Below are 24,019 nucleotides of genomic sequence, written 5' to 3' on the forward strand. Positions count from 1 at the left end.
ACTCTATACATGCCTTGGTGTTCAAAGTCATTCCTCATGGAGACTCAGCCTCTCCATTAATCAATGGATTAATTAATCGAATTTGAGAATTGGCTCAGATATGGAAACTAGACAAGGGATTGGAATATTTTATTGGAGTGGCTGCTAGTACTCTTATTGGCTGACCACCCATCTTTCCCACAGGAACACTGTATCCTTTGAAACATTTCCATAGTTTTGGGGTTGCACACTGACATTGATACTCATTACCATAATGACTTCAAACTTGCTGTTATCTGGCATCTCTTATTTTAGGATCTTATTATTCCCATTACTATCAGTGACCCCAGTTCTTAGCATCTCCTCCTGTCATATACTTTGGACTGGAGAGGGTAACCATCAATGAGCTTTTCTTTTTTTATTTTTATTTTTATTAGAGCATAGTTGCTTTACAATGTGGTATTACTTTCTGTTATATGGCAAAGGAGATCAGCTATATAGATACATATATCCCCTCTTCTTAGAATTTCCTTCCTATTTAGGTCACCACAGAGCACTGAGTAGAGTTCCTTGTGCTATACAGTTGGTTCTCATTAGTTATCTATTTTATACATACTGGTATCTATCTTATCAGAGCACTGCTAATCACTCTGGTAAACAGAGTCCTCTTTTGTAACATAATCAGCTATTGTTCTTTCTGGCTTCATTTAATAAATCTACTCTAGCATGCCCATTTGTCTTTCATTGTCTGCCTTAGTATTTCTGATGTTTCTACTTCAGTTAGGTGGGGGCCATTATTTTCTTCTGGGGCTTCCCTGGTGGCTCAGCTGGTAAAGAAACTGCCTGCAAGGAAGGAGACCCAGGTTTGGTCTCTGGGTAGGGAAGATCACCTGGAGTGGGGCATGGCAATCCACTCCAGTATTCTTGCCTGGAAAATCCCATGGACAGAGGAGTCTGGTGGGCTACAGTCCACAGGATTGCTCAGTCAGATACAACTGAAGCAACTTAGCACACAGAACATTATTTTCTTGTAACTTCCAATAGTAATTTTGACATTGTATTCATGCCATATTTCAGGGTCTTGTACCACTTATTCTTGTAAACGTTCTGCCTCTCCTTGATCCAACACATTCAGGATTCATTTAACTATGTGTACCTGAGGTATTCTGATGCATATTTATTTTAATATAAATTTATTTTCATTGGAGGCTAATGACTTTACAATATTGTATTGGTTTTGCCATATGTTCTTGTGCATATTTAAGAAAAGAGGTGAGCATTCAAGGCATTGAAAGGAGGTATATAAATGATAATTACATATTAAGAATCAATGCATACTTAATTGAATTCTATGTTAACTTGATGCTTCCCATTTATATATGTCCTTACCCTTATTGAATATGGATATACTAAACACAGAACTTGCCCTCGTTTTTTCAGTAGATCATCACTTCAAATGCGTATCACTTTAGGTAAGCACATGCACACACACATACACACATACACAGTTACACATATGTAAATACTCACACATCCTCCATGGTTCTGGACCCACGAGTTTAAACAGGCTTGAACTAGGTCAAAGGATGAGAGGAAGAGGAGTTCATATCTTTTAATGTTTAAGTGACCTCAGTTATGCATGAACAAGAAGACTGAATCCAACTTGCCAAGTAGGTCATCAGACAGTACCATGAAAGATCAGAACAATCTGGTCATGGATCATCCTTTACAACAGTGGTTCATTACCTTCTATTTTAGCTCATGAACAAATAGCTCCTTGCTGCCAGAAATACAGTGGGTGGAGAACAGAGAAATTCCTAATTCAATATTGGAATTCTTTGGAACGTAATTTACCAAGGCCAAGTTAGAAGATCATGAAGTGATAGAGTCACAAGAGAAAAATAAGTCTTATTGCAGAGATGAGAAATATTGACAAAACAACTTTTAGATATGAAATAAGCAAAATTGATTGTGACTAGGCCTTTACAAAAAAATACCAGAAGAAATGTTACTGATAATCTCTTCTGACAAACTCTAAGCCTCTTTATGATTATCAGAATTTGTAGGTTTCCCATTACTGTTAACACCATGGATAAAATACTGTATTTTAATGAAATTTAAGTATTATATGTATCTTTTTCTTTTCTAACCTGGCATTTTATCTTCATGTTTAATTATATAGGGTATAGTACTCTCTCTCTGTCTTTCCTCACCTCTACATTTTGAGAAAAAAAAAAGTCTCCTCAGCATAAATCTCCCTCTAAAATATGTTTTTGCATGATTAATTCTTATAGAAGTCTGATAAGGACACTTGAAAATAGGACATTGATTTCATTAAATAAAGAAAAGGGAAGAGTGTTTTTGAAACCTCTTAATTAATTTCATTAAAATGGATCCATTAAAGGGAAAAAAGAATCTTGAAGGATATGAGGAGTCTGGCACAACTAAGCTTACTCTCATCCCCAAGGTCATATATTAAGCTGGCTCACTTGAAATTTCCATTTCTATAGGACAGATATGGTCTAATATTGGCGATTTCATATAATTTAGTCTACCTAAATAGGTATCAATAATGTACTGTAATGAAAAAATAATCTGTGAAAGTGCTTAGCAAATTAAACTGTCAAACAAAATAAATAAACAAAAGCCTAGAAGTAACTACTTCACATATAATTGAAATTAATGTATTTTTTCTGAGAAATTGTTTGATAGTAAAATAATGCTTTATAATTTCAAAATTTACAGCTAATTCAGATAATTTGTAACAATTATCTGAAACACTTTGGAGTTTAGTCCAAATGTAGGACCAGTAATGATCATTACAAAATGCCAACCTATCAACAATGTGCTTGTTAGTTAACTTTATCTTGGATTTTATTGGGTGAAAAAGCTTTCTTCTCCATACAAAGGTGTGTAGCTTCACTTGGAGACCTTCATTAGACTCTAAAATTTCAAAATATGCTATATGGTAAAGTTATAGTTACAGTTCTGAGGAATAAAGCAAAGCCTCGAACTCAGATACTCTTCCTATTTTTGGGGAGCCATTGCTGTCAGTTTTGGAACAATACTTTAGTGGAACATAAATATTTGCTGCTTATCTTGAATCCATTCCAATGAAAAAGCTGTCCTTTATATGTATGGTTAACTAGGTCAGCATATACCAGCATTCAGGGATCTACTTTTATTCCAATAGGTGCAATCAAATGTAACAGTGAAATGCAGAGGTTCTTCTAAGGACAATAACTAAGGGACTTCTGTGGGCTAAAATTCAGTCTCTTGAATTGCTAATGTCCTTCTGTGCTGCAGAAAATTATAAAAGTAATTGTTAAGGAAAGATTGTCTTGCAAATGATATAACGAAGAAATATATGCCAAATATATCTCTAAATCTAAATAGCAAAGTAGCACTTCATATTCTCATAGTATTTAGGGAAGTGATGGAAGCATTGAAAAGGTATTCAGAAAAGGTTTGTTAAAATAACAAAAGAATAAATGCATTAATTAATGAATTAATTAATTATTTTAGAGGTCAACATGGTACCTCATGTGTATGCAACACCTTACCATTTATCAAGCACTTTCAAATATATACAATATGATTTTGATATTCAGAGGAAGTATGAGGTGCTGACATGCACATACAATTTGGAACGAGAGGATAAAGATTTGTAATTCTTTCTGTTTAGACACTTTGAGCACGCAAACACTTTGAATCTTAATTTCTACATCTGTAAATAGGATTGATAAAACCTGTATAAAAAGTGTTGCTGCAAAAATTGAGAGGTTGCATGTAAAAAGTGATCTATAAAAACAGTTTAAGTGTTAGAACATCTAATTAGAGATGAACAAGCTTCAACTCTGGAAATTGTTACTTGATGAAAGTACAGCTACAAATCCAGTTTCCCAGATGTGGTTTACAGCAATACTGTTATTCATCATTTTAATCATTCTTATGAACTCCTTATAGTGTTTGTATATAAACCCATATGGAAGTGACAAACAGATTCAAGGGGTTAGATCTGATAAACAGAGCGCCTGAAGAACTATGGACAGAGGTTTGTGACATTGTACAGGAGGCAGTGATGAGGACCATCCCAAAGAAAAAGAAATGCAAAAAGGCAAAATGATTGTCTGAGGAGGCCTTACAAATAGCTGAGAAAAGAAAAGCTAAAGGCAAAGGAGAAAAGGAAAGACATAACTATTTGAATGCAGAGTTCCAAAGAAAGCAAAGAGAGATAAGAAAGCCGTTCTCAGTGATCAATACAGAGAAATAGAAGAAAACAATAGAGTGGGAAAGACTAGAGATTGCTTTGAAAAAATTAGAACTACCAAGGGAACATTTCATGCAAAGATGGGCACAATAAAGAACAGAAATGGCATGGATCTAAATGTTTTCCTAATTTCTTCTCCGTTCTAAGCTGGTTCATGAAAATCAGCCTTAACTAAGTTGCCAACTTTTGATTTCCACACTCGTGTTTCTAAGCAATGAGTGTTCAGCCACTTTGTTGTTCAGTCGCTCAGTCGTGTCTGATTCTTTGTGACCCCATGGACTGCAGCATGCCAGACTTCCCTGTCTTTCACCATCTCTCAGAACTTGGTCAAACTCATATCCATTCAATCACTTTATCTGCTATTAGTTCTCTGAGTGTTACTGAGTCCAAGCTCATACTGATCAATGCATGACAGGCCAATAAAACGAGACACAAAGTATTGGGGTAAGAAACATCAACTTTATTCAGAAATCCAGCAGACAGGATGGCAGATTAGTATCCCAAAGAATCATCATACAGAATTAGAATTTAGGCTTCTTTTATACTAAAAGGGACTTTTTTTTTTTGGTGTTAGTTCTAGAAGTTCTTATAGGTCTTCATAGAACTGTTATGCAGCCAAGAAATTAAAAGACGCTTGGTCCTTGGAAGAAAAGCTATGGCCAACCTAGATAGCATATTAAAAAGCAGAGACAGCACTTTGCTGACTAAGGTGTGTATAGTCAAACCTACGGTTTTTCTAGTAGTCATTTTTGGATGTGAGAACTGGACCATAAAGAAAGCTGAGTGCCGAAGAATTGATGCTTTTGAACTCTGGTGTTGGAGAAGACTCTTGACAGTCCCTTGAATGGCAAGGAGATCAAAGCAGTCAATCCCAAAGAAAATCAGTCCTGAACATTCACTGGAAGGACTGATGCTGAAGCTGAAACTCCAATCCTTTTGCCACCTGATGCAAAGCACTGACTCATTGGAAAAGACTATGATGTTGGGAAAGGTTGAAGGTGGCAGGAGAAGGGGATGGCAGAGGATGAGATGGTTGGATGACATCACCAACTGGATGGACATGAATTTTAGTAAGATCCCGGAGTTGGTGATGGACAAGGAAGACTGGTGTGTTGCAGTCCATGGGGTCGCAAAGAGTCAGACATGACTGAATGACTGAGCTGAACTGAACTGAAGAACATATAGAATGTTCTTACACATTTAAGTTCATTATCCCTTAGTAAGCATTTTTAATTACAATCTTAATATTTTAACAATTCATTCAAGGCCTCTAGCTCCCTTCTTTTAATGACTGTAATGAATGGCTTGTGCTCTTGAATGGAACAAAGCCATTAAATTTCTTCCTCTTTTCAGCAAACTTTATTTGAAAACAGTTGTATGTTACCCTTATTGATAAGGGCTTTGCAGGTGGCCCAGTGGTGAAGAATCTGCCAGTTTGTGGCCCATTTGGCTGTTTTATTACTTCACTACTGAGTCGTGCTTGCCAGCTTTTGTTGAGAAATAACAGGAGGTCATACACAGTGTCAAGAAAATGTTGGCATCATTAGAGAAACAGGTAGTGTATTAGTTGCAATGAATTCAGACTCACTGATGGTAGGATTAATGATACAGGAGATGTAAGAGACATGGGTTCAATCCTTGGGTCAGGAAGATCCCCTAGAGGAGGATATGGCAACCAGCTCCAGTATTCTTGCCTGGAAAACTCATGGACAGAGGAGCCTGGCGGGCTATGGTCCAGGAGGCTGCAAAGAGTCAGACATGACTGAGTGCACACGCACACACACATACACACACACTCATTGATAAATTTATTAATAAGTCCACAAGGCAGTTTCCACTTTTAGACTTTCTTATCTTTTTCTGCAGACTTCAGCCAAATGCAGTATTTCCTTCCAAGAATCCTCTTTTCAAATTCCCCTCAAATTAAGCCAGATTCTCCTGATTTTCTCTCCCTGAGAACCCTGAACATTTTCTTTATGGCAAGTCCTACAGTTTGAGTCTTTGAGGGCCAATAAGTTTCCAATATTATTTATCTTTTTTTGCCCCAATATAATTTATCTTTTTTGGGGATATAGCATTCTCAAACCATGTTGAATGAATACATGAATCATCCAAAATATTAGCCTCAATGGTCTCTCTTTCTGTGAACATTCCTTGCATCATTCTGCTAAGAAAGACTTCATCAAAGATCTGGTGTTTTAGTCCAGAAAATAAATACCTCATCTTGTGTTCATCTGAGCTAGATACAGAATAGGAAATTGGCTTAATATACCATTTTTTTTTCACAAAAATCATGAAGGAAAAGTTAAAGCCTTTGAAGCTAAACAAAATATACCTTTCTTTGCTTATTTATTATACCATGTTCCAATCTTCCCAGTCTGATTGCATCCCATTCTGACCTATAACTAAACCTATTCATTCATATGACATGCCACTTTCTCTTTCTGTGTTGCTGGGAGAAACTCCAAAGATTTTAGAGACTTGCCCCATATGTGAGGATAAAGTCTGATGGAGACACTTGTGAATGATATATCAAAATGAAGTACTGGCATTGGAATAATTAGGGATTCTAGGATAGAAGTCACCTTAGTTTTCAATGTAGGGAAGATAAGTATGTAACTCTGGGGGCCTAGAGGGTTACTCTCTCCTCTAAGTGATTTTGTACTTTCACTTTTTTTTTTTTCCTTCTGAGCTTCTGTGGATCTCTTTGGAATGTGCTGTTCATTTCAGCATGGATGCACTCAGCAGTTTGTGGCCTGTTTGGCTGTTTTATTACTTCACTGCTGAGTCGTGCTTGCCAGCTTTTGTTGAGAAATAACAGGAGGTCATACACAGTGTCAAGAAAATGTTGGCATCATTAGAGAAACAGGTAGTGTATTAGTTGCAATGAATTCAGACTCACTGATGGTAGGATTAATGAAATCCGTGTCTGGCACTCTCAGCAGCTCAATAGAGTTTGCAATGAGCTATAGCTTGGACACCAGAGAGGCTCAGCAAGACCCCTGGCCCTTGGCCTGCTTGATCAAGCCAGACTGGCCCAAGGTATTGAAAAACAAGTGCAAGCCTAAAACACTTACCTAGAAAGGGAGGAGCAAACAGATGTGAGGAGACAGAGAGGGCAAAAGAGAAAGGAAGGGAAGTGAGAGGATGGGAATGGAGGGAAAAGAGAGATGGAAGGAAGAATGGAAGGCTGGGAAGGAGGGAGAGAAGAAGGGAAGGAAGGAAGGAAGGAAAAGGGAGCATAGAGACAGAATTACATAAAATGTTACTCTTGAGCAATTTCCAATTGAGTTAAAATAAACAGTCGTAGCAACCCTTTATTAATTGCCTTGCTATTGATGAATCATTGATGCCAAAGCTTTACATGTATTAATGAATGTAATCTCACAACTACACAGTGGTGTCAGCAGTAGATGTATTAGTTAGTGTCAGGTATCCGTTTTGCAGATGACAAACTGAGACACAGGGAAAGTAGGTAAACTGACCAAGAGTGTACAGCTAGGCAAGGGTAGACCTAGGATTTGAACCTTGGAAAATCTGATTACAGAGCCTGTGCTCTTAAACACTGGGTACAACTACTACTCTCCTGAGGCTGTCACCCACATGCAGCTGGTAACCCACAAAAGTGGCTTGGTGAATCTGGGAAGAAGTCCTAGAAATATGGAATGATAGATGTAGTAGACATCTACAGAAGGTAGATTTTTTTAGAGAAATACTGGAGTGAAGGAATTTATATATCTCATGCTTCAATATGGACAATTTTCCCCTCTAAATGCTATATCATGGACAGGAGCTTATCCTCCTGTTCCATACAAACTATCTGCCCTTTAGTCCTTCCTTTTACTTACAGACTCTGGAGATTATACTGCTTCTAGATATAATTTACTTAAATTACTGAATGTATAGCTAGGGAGGGTCAGAGAGGAAAAGACACTGGTATATAAAAAGGCAGTGGGGATGAAAGAATCCAGGGCTCCTGAGCTCTAGGTGAGTGCTCTCTTTAGTCCACATGCAGAGAGACCTAAGCTATAATAGGTTATCACAAAATCCCTTCTCCTTCTGCCCCCAATCCCTCCCAGCATCAGAGTCTTCTCCAATGAGTCAACTCTTCGCATGAGGTGGCCAAAGTATTGGAGTTTCAGCTTTAGCATCAGTCCTTCCAAAGAACACCAGGACTGATCTCCTTTAGAATGGACTGGTTGGATCTCCTTGGAGTCCAAGGGACTCTCAAGAGTCTTCTCCAGCACCACAGTTCATAAGCATCAATTCATCGGTGCTCAGCTTTTTTCACAGTTCAACTCTCACATCCATACATGACCACTGGAAAAATCATAGCCTTGACTAAACGGACCTTTGTTGGCAAAGGAATGTCTCTGCTTTACAATATGCTATCTAGGTTGGTCATAACTTTTCTTCCAAGGAGTAAGCATCTTTTAATTTCATGGCTGCAGTCACCATCTGCAGTGATTTTGGAACCCCCCAAAATAGTCTGACACTGTTTCCACTGTTTCCCCATTGATTTCCCATGAAGTGATGGGACCAGATGCCATGATCTTCATTTTCTGAATGTTGAGCTTTAAGCCAACTTTTTCACTCTGCTCTTTCACTTTCATCACGAGGCTTTTGAGTTCCTCTTCACTTTCTGCCACAAGGGTGTTGTCATCTGCAAATCTGAGGTTATTGATATTTCTCCCAGCAATCTTGATTCCAGCTTGTGCTTCTTCCAGCCCAGCGTTTCTCATGATGTACTCTGCATATAAGTTAAATAAGCAGGGTGACAATATACACCCTTAATGTACTCCTTTTCCTATTTGGAACCAGTCTGTTGATCCATGCAGTTCTAACTGTTGCTTCCTGACCTGCATATAGGTTTCTCAAGAGGCAGGTCAGGTGGTCTGGTATTCCCATCTCTTTCAGAATTTTCCACAGTTTATCGTGATCCCTACAGTCAAAGGCTTTGGCATAGTCAATAAAGCAGAAATAGATGTTCTTCTGGAACTCTCTTGCCTTTTCCATGATTCAGCAGATGTTGGCAATTTGATCTCTGGTTCCTCTGCCTTTTCTAAAACCAGCTTGAACATCTGAAAGTTCATGGTTCACATATTGCTGATGCCTGGCTTGAAGAATTTTGAGCATTACTTTACTAGCATGTGAGATGAGTGCAATTGTGCAGTAGTTTGAACATTCTTTGGCATTGCCATTCTTTGGGATTGGAATGAAAACTGACCTTTTCCAGTCCTGTGGCCACTGCTGAGTTTTCCAAATTTGCTGGCATATTGAGTGCAGCACTTTCACAGCATCATCTTTCAGGATTTGAAATATAGCTCAACTGGAATTCCATCACCTCCACTAGCTTTGTTCATAGTGACGCTTTCTAAGGCCCACTTGACTTCACATTCCAGGATGTCTGGCTCTAGGTCAGTGATAACACCATCGTGATTATCTGGGTCATGAAGATCTTTTTTTGTACAGTTCTTCTGTGTATTCTTGCCACCTCTTCTTAATATTTTCTGCTTCTGTTAGGTCCATACCATTTCTGTCCTTTATCGAGCTCATCTTTGTATGAAATGTCCCCTTGGTATCTCTGATTTTCTTGAAGAGATCTCTAGTCTTTCCTATTCTGTTGTTTTCCTCTATTTCTTTGCATTGATTGCTGAGGAAGGCTTTCTTATCTCTTCTTGCTATTCTTTGGACCTCTGCATTCAGATGCTTATATCTTTTTTTTTCCTCCTTTGTTTTTCGCTTCGCTTATTTTCACAGCTATTTGTAAGGCCTCCCCAGACAGCCATTTTGCTTTTTTTGCATTTCTTTTCCATGGGGATGGTCTTGATCCCTGTCTCCTGTACAATGTCATGAACCGCCATCCATAGTTCATCAGGCACTCTATCTATGAGATCTAAGCCCTTAAATCTATTTCTCACTTCCACTGTATAATCATAAGGGATTTGATTTAGGTCATACTTGAATGGTCTAGTGGTTTTCCCTACTTTCTTCAATTTAAGTCTGAATTTGGCAATAAGGAGTTCATGATCTGAGCCACAGTCAGCTCCTGGTCTTGTTTTTGCTGACTGTATAGAGCTTCTCCATCTTTGGCTGCAAAGAATATAATCAATCTGATTTTGGTGTTGACCATCTGGTGATGTCCATCTGTAGAGTCTTCTCTTGTGATTTTGGAAGAGGGTGTTTGCTATGACTAGTGTGTTCTCTTGGCAAAACTCTATTAGCTTTTGCCCTGCTTCATTTATATTCCGAGGCCAAATTTGCCTGTTACTCCAGGTGTTTCTTGACTTCCTACTTTTGCATTCCAGTCCCCTATAATTAAAAGGACATCTTTTTTGGGTGTTAGTTCTAAAAGGTCTTGTAGGTCTTCATAGAACCGTTCAACTTCAGCTTCTTCAGCATTACTGGTTGGGTTTAGATTTGTGTGATATTGAATGGTTTGCCTTGGAAATGAACAGAGATCATTCTGTCCTTTTTGAGATTGCATTTCAGACTCTTTTGTTGACTATGATGGCTACTCCATTTCTTCTAAGGGATTCCTGCCCACAGTAGTAGATATAATGGTCATCTGAATTAAATTCACCCACTCCAGTCCATTTTAGTTCGCTGATTCCTAGAATGTCGATGTTCACTCTTGCCATCTCTTGTTTGACCACTTCCAATTTGCCTTGATTAATGGACCTAACATTCCAGGTCCCTATGCAATATTGCTCTTTAAAGCATCAGACCTTGCTTCTATCACCAGTCACATCCACAAATGGGTATTGTTTTTGCTCTTGCTCCATCCCTTCATTCTTTTCTGGAGTTATTTTTCCCTGATCTCCAGTAGCATATTGGGCACCTACCAACCTAGGGAGTTCCTCCTTCAGTATCCTGTCTTTTTGCCTTTTCATACTGTTCATGGGGTTCTCAAGGCAAGAATACTGAAGTGGTTTGCCATTCCCTTCTCCAGTGGACCACATTCTGTTTTTTTTCACACTTTGTCTTTAGTTGATATGAAAGCCTGCTCAGGACTGTGAAAAATGATACAAGGCAGTATGCTCTCAAAAACAAAAGTGTTTTCTACACTTTGAGATTATGAAACTATAGTACTGCTCGACCTTCAGTTTGCAATACCTTGACAGCCCTTTGAAGACTGCAGCACTAACCAAAATGCAAGAGGTTTACATCACTGAAACAGTAGCAAATCTCTGGATAAAAAAAAGCAATAAAAAACTTTAAATTTATTGAAAAGCAATGGACCTAAATAGTTCAAAATATAAAAGTAAATTCAAGAATGATGAGATCACAAGGGAAAAAGTTTGCTTCCATAGCTGGAGTAAGGTTGGAAGCAGCAGGTTGGGAAAAAAAGACTAACCTGCGCAGAAAAGGACAATTTGTCAGATGAAGAGAAGCCAAACTTTGGGTTAACCTGTCTTCTGGTATGCCAGAATTCTTTCTGTAAAACATATCAACTCAGAAATGACCTTCTCTGTTAAATATTTCTCTTAAATAGGAAATTTTTTAAGTAAGCAGAGGCTAGAAGGCAATGGCACCCCACTCCAGTACTCTTGCCTGAAAACTCCCATGGATGGAGGAGCTTGGTAGGCTGCAGTCCATGAGGTCGCTAAGAGTCAGACATGACTGAGCGACTTCACTTTCACTTTTCACTTTCATGCATTGGAGAAGGAAATGGCAACCCACTCCAGTGTTCTTGCCTGGAGAATCCCAGGGACGGTGGAGCCTGGTAAGCTGCTGTCGGACACGACTGAAGCGACTTAGCAGCAGCAGCAGCAGCAGCAGAGGTAGCACTGGATAGCAGAACAGATCTTGCAGTCTTTCAGTCTCGCAGTTTCAAAATCCTGCAGTCTTGAAGACTTGCTATTTCAGAACCCTGTGGTCTCCCTGATTATCAGGTTCACAGTATCGTCTATGTGTACACACACACACACACACACACACACACACAAATATTGGTTTCTTTATTTAAACTGTCTCTTGAAAGTGAAACTGTTAGTTGCTCAATCACGTCTGACTCTTTGCCATTCCATGGACTTCCAATGCTTCTCTTGTCCAGGCGAGAATACTGGAGTGGGTAGCCATTCCCTTCTTTAGAGCATCTTTCCAACTCAGGGATCAAACCCAGGTCTCCTGCATTGCAGGCAGACTCTTTACCATCTGAGCCACCAGGGAAGCCCAATATATCTCTTAATATGATGTTATTAAATGTATTGTTTTATATTTTTGTCCACATATCCTCTGTTGCATTTAATACTACACATTCTCCCTTGTGATATAATCTGTTCCCACGTTTTTAATTACCAAACACATACCTTTAACTCAAATCCCTTTATTAAGCTTCAGACTTACTTGCTTTACTTGCTCTTTCCATTTGAATGTCACACATACTTCAAACTTAAACACAAACTTAATTCTTCACTAAGTTAAAAATGCAATCTCAGTTCTTTATCTGCTCTCTCTTAATTCTACCTCAAACCTGGTCTTTCTCTTCCTTATCACAGAGAATAATCCAGTTTCCCATATTTGAATCCTGGAAGTTATCACAATTGATTCTTTCTTTTCCCTTATATCCAAATAATTACAGAGAGCTATAGTTACTATCATGTAAACATATTTTGATGTCATCTATTTCTCTTTAATTTTTTTTACTACTAATAATTCTCAATAAAGCATTGAGGGACCACTTAATGGAGGGTAATTACTTGTTGAGCCTCTAGACAGGTATTCTTATATATGTCTTCAACCATCGTTTTGGAAAAAAGGAGAGTAGAGAATTATGACCACTGGGGCAAGTGCTCTGCCTTTCTTTTATTTTCTTAAACTGTCATCTCTGACTCCAAACCTGTGTATCTGTTAGTAGAGCAAAATCATAGTAAATAATAATATACACCATTCTAAAATGGCAAGTTGCTTTCCACTTGTGGAAAGTTTGAGTTTGCTGTTTAAGTATCTCTATCATCATGTTAGGAAACATCACTAAACATCATGTTAGGAAGCATCATTATGAACAAAGCTAGTGGAGGTGATGGAATTCCAGTTGAGCTATTTCAAGTCCTAAAAGATAATGCTGTTAAAATGCTGCACTCAATATGCCAGCAAATTTGGGAAAACTCAGCAGTGGCCACAGGGCTCAAAAAGGTCAGTTTTCATTCAAATCCCAAAGAAAAGCAATGCCAAAGAATGTTCAGACTACTGCACAATTGCACCCATTTCACACGCTAGCAAACTAATGCTCAAAATTCTCCAAGCTAGGCTTCAACAATACATGAACCAAGAACTTCCAGATATGCAAACTGGATTTGGAAAAGGTAGAACCAGAAATCAAATTGTCAGCATTCACTGGATCATAGAAAAAGCAAGAGAATTCCAGAAAAACATCTACTTCTGCTTGGTTGGTTATGCTAAAGCCTTTGACTGTGTGGATCACAGCAAACTGTGGAAAATTCTTTAAGAGATGAGAATACCAGACCACTTTAGCTGCCTCCTGAGAAACCTGTATGCAGGTAAAGAAGCAACAGTTAGAACAGGACATGGGACAACAGACTGGTTCCAAATTGGGAAAGGAGTACGTCAAGGCTGTATATTGTCACCCTGCTTATTTAACTTCTACGCAGAGTACATCATGCGAAATACCAGGCTGGATGAATCCCAAGCTGGAATGAAGATTTCTAGGAGAAATATCAATAACCTCAGATATCCAGATGCCACCACCCTTATGGCAGAAAGTGAAGAAGAACTAAAGAGTCTCTTGATGAAGATGAAAGAAGAGAGTGAAAAAGTTGGCTTAAAACTCAACATTCAGGAAACTAAAATCATGGCATCTGGTCCCAACACTTCATGGCAAATAGATGGGGAAACAATGGAAACAGTGAGAGACTTCATTATCTTGGGCTCCAAGGTCACTGCAGATGGTGACTGCAGCCATGAAATTAAAAAACGCTAGTCCCTTGGAAGAAAAGCTATGACCAACCTAGATAGTACATTTAAAAACAGAGACATTACTTTGCCAACAAAGGTCTGTCTAGTCAGAGCTACGGTTTTTCCAGTAGTCATGTATGGATGTGAGAGTTGGATTATAAAGAATGCTGAGCACCGAAGAATTGATGCTTTGGAGAAGACTCTTGAGAGTCCCTTGGACTGCAAGGAGATCAAACCAGCCAATCCTAGAAGAAATCAGTCCTGAATATTTATTGGAGGGACTGATGCTGAAGCTGAATACTTTGGCCACCTGCTGCAAAGAACCGACTCTTTGGAATAGATGCTGATGTTTGGAAAGATTGAAGGTAGGAGGAGGAGGGGATGACAGAGGATAAGACGGTTGGATGGCATCACTGACTTGATGGACATTCATTTGAGCAAGCTCTGGGAGTTGGTGATGGACAAGGAAGCTTGGCATGCTGCAGTCCATAGGATTGCAAGGAGTCAGACATGACTGAGTGACTGAACTGACTGAGCTGATGATCATGTTAAGCTGCTTTTCAAAGGATTTCTTCCCAAAACATACTACCTTCTCCCAGGAGGAGTTTTATTACACTGATTTTTTTTTTTTAATCCTTTTGGAGAAGGGAAATGACATTCTTGCCTGGAGGATTACATGGACAGAGGAGCCTGGTGGGCTACAGTCCATGTGGTCACAAAGAATCAGCCATGACTAAGTGAGTAACTTTCAACTTTCTCTTTTCAGGTTGAAAAAAAAAAGCAAGTGAAAGTCACATCCAACTCTGTGCAACCCCATGGATTGTAGCCTGCCAGGCTCCTCAGTCCATGGGACTCGCCAGGTAAGAATACTTGAGTGGGTTGCCATTTCCTCCCTCAGGAATTCTTCCTGATCCAGGGATTGAACTTGTGTCTCCTACATTGCAGGAAGATTCTTTACTGTCTTAGCCGCCAGGAAGTTTTAGGTTCAGTTCAGTTCAGTTCAGTCGCTCAGTAGTGTCTGACTCTTTGTGACACCATGAATCACAGCACGCCAGGCCTCCCTGTCCATCACCAACTCCCGGACTTCACTCAGACTCACGTCCATTGAGTCGGTGATGCCATCCAGCCATCTCATCCTCTGTCATCCCCTTCTCCTTCTGCCATCAATCCCTCCCAGCATCAGAGTCTTTTCCAATGAGTCAACTCTTCCCATGAGGTGGCCAAAGTACTGGAGTTTCAGCTTCAGCATCATTCCTTCCAAAGAACACCCAGGACTGATTTCCTTCAGAATGGACTGGTTGGATCTCCTTGGAGTCCAAGGGACTCTCAAGAGTCTTCTCCAACACCACAGTTCAAAAGCATCAATTCTTCGGAGCTCAGCTTTCTTCACAGTCCAACTCTCACATCCATACATGACTACTGGAAAAACCATAGCCTTGACTAGATAGAACTTTGTTGGCAAAGTAATGTCTCTGCTTTTGAATATGCTATCTAGGTTGGTCATAACTTTCCTTCCAAGGAGTAAGCGTCTTTTAATTTCATGGCTGCAATCATCATCTGCTTTTAGGTTGGCTGTTGCTGCTGTTGCTGTTAAGTCGCTTCAGTCGTGTCCAACTCTTTGGGACCCCATAGACGGCAGCCCACCAGGCTCCCCCGTCCCTGGGATTCTCCAGGCAAGAACACCAGAGTGGGTTGCCATTTCCTTCTCCAATGCATGAAAGTGAAAAGTGAAAGTGAAGTCACTCAGTCGTGTCTGACTCTTTGCGACCCCATGGACTGCAGCCTACCAGGCTCCTCCATCCATGGGATTTTCCAGGCAAGAGTACTGGAGTGGGGTGCACTTTAGGTTGGCAGCCCCTTAAAAATCTTTCTTGCTGGCCTAACTCTCTCTCCAGATCTGTTCACTACCCTAGTAACAATCAGAGCATTTCAGTTTTGCAACAGTTCCCTAACTGGTCTCTCTGCTTCCTGTATTGCACCATACTCCTTTCCACCACACCTATACCAAACACAACTTAGTTTCCACACTTCAGCCAGAATGATCTTTGAAAAATATAAATCTGATCACATCACTCTCATGCATGAATTATTATAATATTTCATGTTAATACTAGGCCAAATTTCAATACCTAACAGTACCTAATTTCCCACCTTACCTTTTGACACTGCTCATCACACAGTGCTTTTCAAGTAAAATTAACTTTCTTGTTACTCATGTATTCAGTGATATATTTTTTGATCTCTACGCCACGTTATGCTAAGTCACTTCAGTCGTCTCCGACTCTGCGTGACCCCATAGACGGCAGCCTACCAGGCTCCCCGTCCCTGGGATTCTCCAGGCAAGAACACCGGAGTGGGTTTCCATTTCCTTCTCCAATGCATGAAAGTGAAAAGTGAAAGTGAAGTCGCTAGTCTTTCTCAAATGTTTTCTTTTCCTGGAATATTCTCAATAGATAGCACTTCTTTACTCATTATTCAGATAGAAAAGTAGACTTCATTTCTTTGGCAAAACCTCTCCTAACCCCTAATATCAACCTGAAAATAAGTAACTTTCCTTTGTCCTTTCATAGAATCTTATCCTTCCACTATCATATACCTGCCACACTAGAGTTCAATTAGCTATTATTTCCTCTCCTAGATCATAAGCTCTGTGACCAAGAGACTAATGGGAACTCAATAAATACATTTTAAAGTGGTGACTAAATACATGTAGAAAATTCTATCACTAGACTATGTGATGCACTAATCAATTATTCAATGTTAAATCAACATTTGTTGAGTGTAAGTATAATGTTAGGAATGTTAAAATAAACTCAGTAGAATCCTTTGATTTCCTACTCTTGTAAAAGACATTTGTAAGAAAATATGAGATGCACCCAGTTCTTAAATAATAGATGGAAATATAGTTTTTTTTTCTTCCACTCAGTCATGTCCAACTCCTTGCCATCCCATGGACTTTTAGCAGAGAGTTTTTAAGTATGAGGAACAGAGCCGAGAGATGGAGAGGGATGAGGGGTAGAGAAGAAACAGCTCATATTGGAAACTAACTGGGCAACATTTAACACTTATATATAGTTAATGTCACAGGATACAAGCCTTTCTCTATACTAGGGAAAATCTCTCCACTGTGGAGAACGGAATTTCTATTCGATTTAACTTGCCAGCACTCTTCTGAGTTATAAGCTAAATAAGAGTTGTTTCAAAAGCTTAAGAAAAAGTTAACTCACATTTTAAACCTCCCTTTTCTAAGCCTCATAAATGTGCTTTTTTTTTTTTTTCTGTATTAGCTATTCACCATTTTTCCCTCAGATCATACTTGTCTCATTCACCTTAAACCCCCCATCCTGCTATACTTCCCCAGGCAAGATGTTTGCTAATTTACAGCGCCATCTACTGGCAACACGTTGAAACCAACCTTTTACCTGCGCCAATATTGAGGCTTGTTTCCACTGGAAAGACTTTGTTTAGCCATGGTTCTGCGGTGAAGCGCTGTGCTAAGTCGCTACAGTCGTGTCCGACCCTGTGCGACCCTATGGACTGTAGCCCGCCAGGATCCTCTGTCCATGGGATTTTCCAGGCAAGAATACTGGAGTGTGTTGCCATTTCCTTTTCCAGGGGATTTTCCTGACCCAGGGATTGAACTCCTGTCTCCTGTTTCTTCTGCATTGGCAGGTGGATTCTTTCCCACTGAGCCACCTGGAAAGTGCTAGTCCTGGTTAGACATTTCCTAAAATAATGGTATTAGGGAACTGTAGGAGTTATCACTGTGAGAGGCTTTCTCCTTTATTAGATACAAACTTTGAATTATAGAGAGGTAAATCGGGATAATATTCTTGCTTTTGTGTATGCAAATAATAAAACTACTACAATACCTATAATTATAGTATGTGGTCAGTTAATGTTGTAGGCTGATAGCACTCTGATATCTGACTTCATATTTAAGACTATGAAGAGAAAGCATTCATCTGGAGTCAGGAAATATGGATTTTAGTTATGTGAATAGATTTGGCTTTGCTCTGATGCCCATATACTCATTTATAAGTGCTTTTAGTTTGGGGTGGCAGTTTCCACTTTAGGCAAGTGATAATCTCTCTCATTTGCCTTGGAATGCTATTCTGGGAATAAAGTAAGATAATTGATGTGAAAATATCAATGAAATTTAAAACACATAAATGTGACAGGAGTAATCATGGTTTGTTGTCCTTTAGTCACTGTCATGTCCGACTCTTTGCCACCCCATGGACTGCAGCCTGCCATGCTCCTCTGTCCATGGGATTTCCACAAGAATACTGGAGTAGGTTGCCATTTCCTTCTCCAGGGGATCTTTCCCATTCCAGGGATCAAACCTGTGTCTCCTGAATTGGCAGACAGATTCTTCACCACTGAGCCACCAGGGAAGCCCATGGTTATCTAGTGAAATTGGATTGCATCTTTCAGGACACAATTAAATCTGACTCAGATACCATTTCAAGCAGGAATTACAAGTGCGATGTTTTGTTGGGCTGAGAAAAATGGAGTATACAGATTATTCATAAATCCACGTGTGGTCCTGGGAAAAATAGAAGCATCTTTCCAAGAATAAAATTCTCATTCCCCTGAAAGCCGCAGTCAACAAAGGGTGGACAGTGACCTCAGAGAAGGAACCTAGCGTACGTGGAAAGAGCTGGCTTCACCATAGGGTGGTCAAAAACACTATGTGAGGCTCCACATGCACATTAAGTACAGCTACAGCCTCTGGCTTCACTTGAAGTCCATACACAGAGGAAACAGAAGAGATTGGTGGCAGCTCTTTATCCTATCCCCCAAACCACAGGTGCACCCTTTGCTCTGATGCCCGTCTACTCATTTAAGCTTAATTTTTAATGCACATTTACCTTTTCCAAAGGAAAGTTTTGGGGGAGTTGTGCTTATGACTCTAGTGTACAGTAAGTCCAATCGCTTTTCTTGTTTTTGTTACATTTTTGTTTCCGTTTTTTACAGATGAAACCACTGATCACCAGAGTAGAAACAGCAAAAATTTCCTCCTGATAGCACAATGATCTAGACAGAGACCTATATACAGTGAACCCCCAACAAGTGCTTGGTTTGGTTTGCTTCATTTTGACAGGACAGCTGTTGTCCTGGCTGTGTGGTTCTCCTTGATCTACATACACTCTAAAGAATGATTCTGATTTTTAAACACCAACATCATAAAACAGATAGCATCCGACTCCCTGGTTTAAAAACATAGATCACAAACATAGATCAGAAGTTCCATCAGTAGTGAAACAGCAAGGATGGGTACTTGGATGTCCATGGGGGAGAGGCAGTGGAGAAAGATAAGCCCAGCTGTATGTAATAGAGAAGGTCTGATAAGCTGAAAGTAGGTCCCGAGATAGACAAATGTCAACCATCCACATGGGTGTCTAGTGTCATGCGGGTCAACAAGAGGATAACCCAGGTGATGACCCAGCATGCGTGCAGGCATAGCCAGGGGTCTGGGCCAAGAGAGACAGTGGAAATCTCATAATTACTAGGCAACAAAGCCAGAGGCATGTTTCTGGGGTAAAACTAGTCATCCTTTTCTGTGAAGGAGTGAAGGTCTGAGCTGCTTGTTAGCAGTAAAGAGTAGTCTTCTCTTACTTTCTCCAGACTCTACCAGAGAGTCTGTGGGACCTTCAAATGTGGTTCTGAACCAAGAGCAGCTCTTACAGCCTCTGGCTCTAAGTGAGCACAACAGGAACTTCTGACTCTGACCTTACATTTGAACTCTTTGGAGGCAGAGTCGGAATTTCACTGAGTTTTAAAGACTATTCACTTTCCAGAGGGATCCTACATGCCTCAGGGCAAGGTGGGGAGACAACTGTGGGGCCAACCAGCAGTCTTCTTCACTCAGGCCTAACTCTGACCCCTTAGAAGAGTACCTGGAACAAACACTCATTGAGCTAGCTGGAACTTGTGGAAAAACAGAATGTGGAACTCTGGGTATGATCTCATGTGTCTCTGGACTCCCTGGACTGCTTCTACTTTTTTTTTTTCCTCAATGACCATGAGCGTATCTGTTTCTGGAGCCAAAAGCTTTAGGAGATAGGCAGTAGGCCAAGAAGCAAGCTGCAACTTGTGTGTACATTCAGGTTTAAGTATCCTAAAACCCAGAGATGCAAATTCTGGAAAAGAAACCTCTTTACTGCAGGTCTCCTTAAATTTTATCCAGTATCAAAAAGAAATACTACAGGGGTGTCTGGATTTTACTCAAGGGAAACAAGCAAGGCGTATCCATTGCTAGATACATAAATCTATGTGTCACTAGAAAGCATGAGCCTAAGCCAGACCAGACAAAGGGGCCCTTGGTCCTTCCTGTCCCAGACACAACTTGAGACAGTTAATTCTAAAGGTCCGTGTAGCAAGGCTCAGTCTGTACTGTTAGTTATTAACATTGGCTGCACGCTCCGGACCCATCAAAGCACAGTGACTTTCTACTGTCGTTTAAACCACAACCTTGGGCCCTGTGTCAGACAGCATGTCAGACAGCATGCCAAGGAGGATGAAGGCATGTTAATAAATAAAAGCAGGCTTGAAACATAACACAAAATTCCTCTGCTTCAACTATTCATTTTGGAGTCTTTAATGTTTAATATCTAATGGGTGTAGATATAATTGATCACTATAAGTCTTTGTTTATTTTGCACAGATTTTTGAAAGCAACCAACTCCGCCGCCTGTCTGTTGACCCCATGGGGTGAGCCTTCCTGGCCAGCAACCTGTGAGCAGCTTAGAGTCACAACAGAAATCTTCCTCTTCAGATTGTTCAGTGGCTTCTTAGGAAAATATTAAAGTTTGAGACCTATCTGGAATCACTTCCTGTTACTAGGATAATATTGGATCTGAAGTCACACAGGCATCTCAGGAAGATTTCTACGAGGGATTTTTAGAGTCATCTCTGAACACTATTACTTTTCAATTCTATTATATTCAATACATATTTAAAAGAACCTATTATTAACATGGGTTCGGAGAAGGCAATGGCACCCACTTCAGTACTCTTGCCTGGAAAATCCCATAGGCAGAGGAGCCTGGTAGGCTGCAGTCCATGGGATCCCTAAGAGTCGGACACGACTGAGCGACTTCACTTTCACTTTTCACTTTCATGCATTGGAGAAGGAAATGGCAACCCACTCCAGTGTTCTTGCCTGGAGAATCCCAGGAACAGGGGAGCCTGGTGGGCTGCCGTCTATGGGGTTGCACAAAGTCGGACACAACTGAAGTGACTTAGCATGAGGAGTAAATGACAAAACTGATGTGTGAAGTCCCTAGTAGCATGCTTAGAATATAGGGGCTAATATGTGTGTTAAAATGCATACCATTAGGGTAATAAATATTTAAGCAGATATTTTAGAAAATTCAGATAGCATTAAACAATAAAATCACCAATCAGCTCCTGCCACAAAAATAATCCCTATTAACGTTTTCCACTCATTTTTCTCTCATTAAAATACTGATCACTATATAAATTATATTTTCTAACTATGTTGCGGGTACTAAGATAGCCATCCCTTAGAAATTTGGTGTAAAGAGTACTGAATTAAAAAGCGAGAGATTATTATTTTAATCTGATTCTGCAGTGAACTAGCTTTCTGACTCTGAAGGATTCTCTTACATCTTCGTAGTTTCCATTTTCACCTCTATAAATGTGAAAGTAAAGCTGAAAATCATTAATAACCCTCTCCACTGTAAATGGACATTAGAAATAAAGACCTATCATCCTCTTCACTTTCCTCAACACTTTCATCCTAGTGTGCAGAGACATGAGAAGGAGTAAATCAGCTAATGTGGTTGAAATTATCAAGAAGTAAAATGAATTCTCATGCACATTTACAATTTTGATGAATGATCATTTATGTATAGTTATAAACGTATGCATGTATCCACACATATACACACACGGTGCACATGTATTCTAATTGGTCATATCTGAGACCTGATACAGTTTCAATAGTCAGGCAGGCTAAATTCACGTGGTCTCTTAACTTGTCAGTGAAAAAAATGGATGAGTTGTGCCTGCTCAAACTCTGAGCTAAGGTCAAAGCACCCTTGAGGAGACAAGAAAAAAGAATAAGTGATTTACAGATAAGCCGGTAGCCTGGCACCAGGAGCTTTTGTTTCCTTAGCTCTAGGCCCCGGGAGAGGAGTGTGTCTCCACCGGCAGAAAGTGTTCCCAAACAATGTGAGACACACGCCAAATTGGAGTCCAGCCAGGCTCCAGCGACAGCGCTGAATTCCTGCTTGCCGCCCCTGGGTACACACAAAAGGCAGGCCCAGGTTACCACAGCCTCCCAGGTAAAGACCAAAGCTGCAATTTGTCATCATTAAGCGAACGGGCCATTCTTTTTCCTTCTGTGCTCTAATCAGTGGTGATGAAACTGGACTGGAAAAAAAAGTGGGGCAAAGAACCACTCCAAATTCTGGACTCAGGTAAGAGTGAACTCCCTCCCCTCAACTGCCTCTATGTCAGGAAATGATGCCAAATTTGCTACTTACTCTCTGTCATCTTGAGTTATTTATTTTTCTCTAAAGCTATAAGACTATTAATATAGTCATTGTTCTCTGAGTATGAAAGTAATGCCCATTATTGTAGATAATTTAGAGGCTCAGAAGAGACCAAGAAAGAAACTAAGAAGCTTTCAAAATCCATAATCCAGATATAGATATAGTGACCACTTTACTGTGTATAATTCTGACTATTTTCATCTGTGTATCATGTATATAGCTGTGTACACAAGTGAGTGAAAGTGGAGAATTATAGAACTGGGTTCCATAATTAGTAACACATTATACATAATATTTTGTATTTTCATTATTCAACAACACATCATGGACATTTCTTCAGGCACTAGTTGTAAAATTGTGAAAATAATATTTTCAGGGTCATTTTAAGTACTAAACAAATAAAGGTAAAAGCCCCCTACAATGACCCCTGAGAAGTAGCAATCACTGATATAATGCTAATTCCATTAGATTCTAATAAACATGAAATGATTTTTCTGTTTAAAATACTCAAAACTATATAGCAAAACAATATCTGCAAAGAGAAAGAAAATGGAAAGGGTTTTGCTGAAGATCACAGGACTAAAATCAGTGGTCTTCGAGTTAGGTTATATTTCCTGCAGTCTCCTCCTAAAGAGGGGGTCAGGATATATGTGAGCAGAGTCACTAGCACAGAAATCGTTCAATACTAACACAGCCCATTCTATTGTCTGGCAGCTTTAGTCATTAGAAAATGTACCTAACTCAAAATCTAATTGTGTCTTCATATCAACCCTGTGATCTTGTTCAAGGTGTTTAACATTACAAAAAATGTTTTGTTTTGCTTTGCTCAGGACATTTGTGCAGACAATGTAAGATCATAATGTACAGAGTGTGTTGGTTCCTCAGCCATGTCTGACTCTTTCTGACCCCATGGACTGTAGCCCACCAGGCTCCTCTTTCCATGGAGTTCTCCAGGAGATCTTCCCACCCCAGGGATCGAGCCCAGGTCTCCTGCATTGTAGGTGGATTCGTTACCATTTGAGAGGTATAATCCCCTGTGTTCTGCCTAATAGAGAGTACTTACATCTTATGCTCTGGATACTTTGCTTCTATCTATGCAGTCAGATAGCTGCAAGTTGTTGCATCAAATTAGAACTCACTGTTAACTCAGAATGTTAACTCATTCTAAAAATGGCATCAACTTTGTGAACAATATTGTGTAAAGTATGTAGCATGATGGTACAAGAGGAAGAAAGAACTTCTTCTGAGAGCCCGTGATCAATACCAGAGAGAACGCTACATGTTAGACTCTGGGTCCCAAGAAAGGTGTTCCAACTCTTGACTGATG

General features: G+C 39.7%; 1 protein-coding gene across 1 annotated transcript in view; it reads left to right on the top strand.

The window, feature by feature from the left end:
• The window catches only part of GMNC (geminin coiled-coil domain containing), a 136,599-nt gene that overhangs the window by 28,385 nt on the left and 84,195 nt on the right, over window positions 1-24,019 (top strand). The window contains exons 2-3 of the transcript XR_009735602.1: window positions 14,934-15,027; window positions 15,735-22,617. The gene's annotated coding sequence lies outside the window, so the exon portion shown is untranslated. The remainder of the gene's footprint in view (window positions 1-14,933; window positions 15,028-15,734; window positions 22,618-24,019) is intronic.

The sequence above is a fragment of the Bos javanicus genome, chromosome 1 (assembly GCF_032452875.1).
Source record: "Bos javanicus breed banteng chromosome 1, ARS-OSU_banteng_1.0, whole genome shotgun sequence".
Lineage (NCBI taxonomy): Eukaryota > Metazoa > Chordata > Mammalia > Artiodactyla > Bovidae > Bos > Bos javanicus.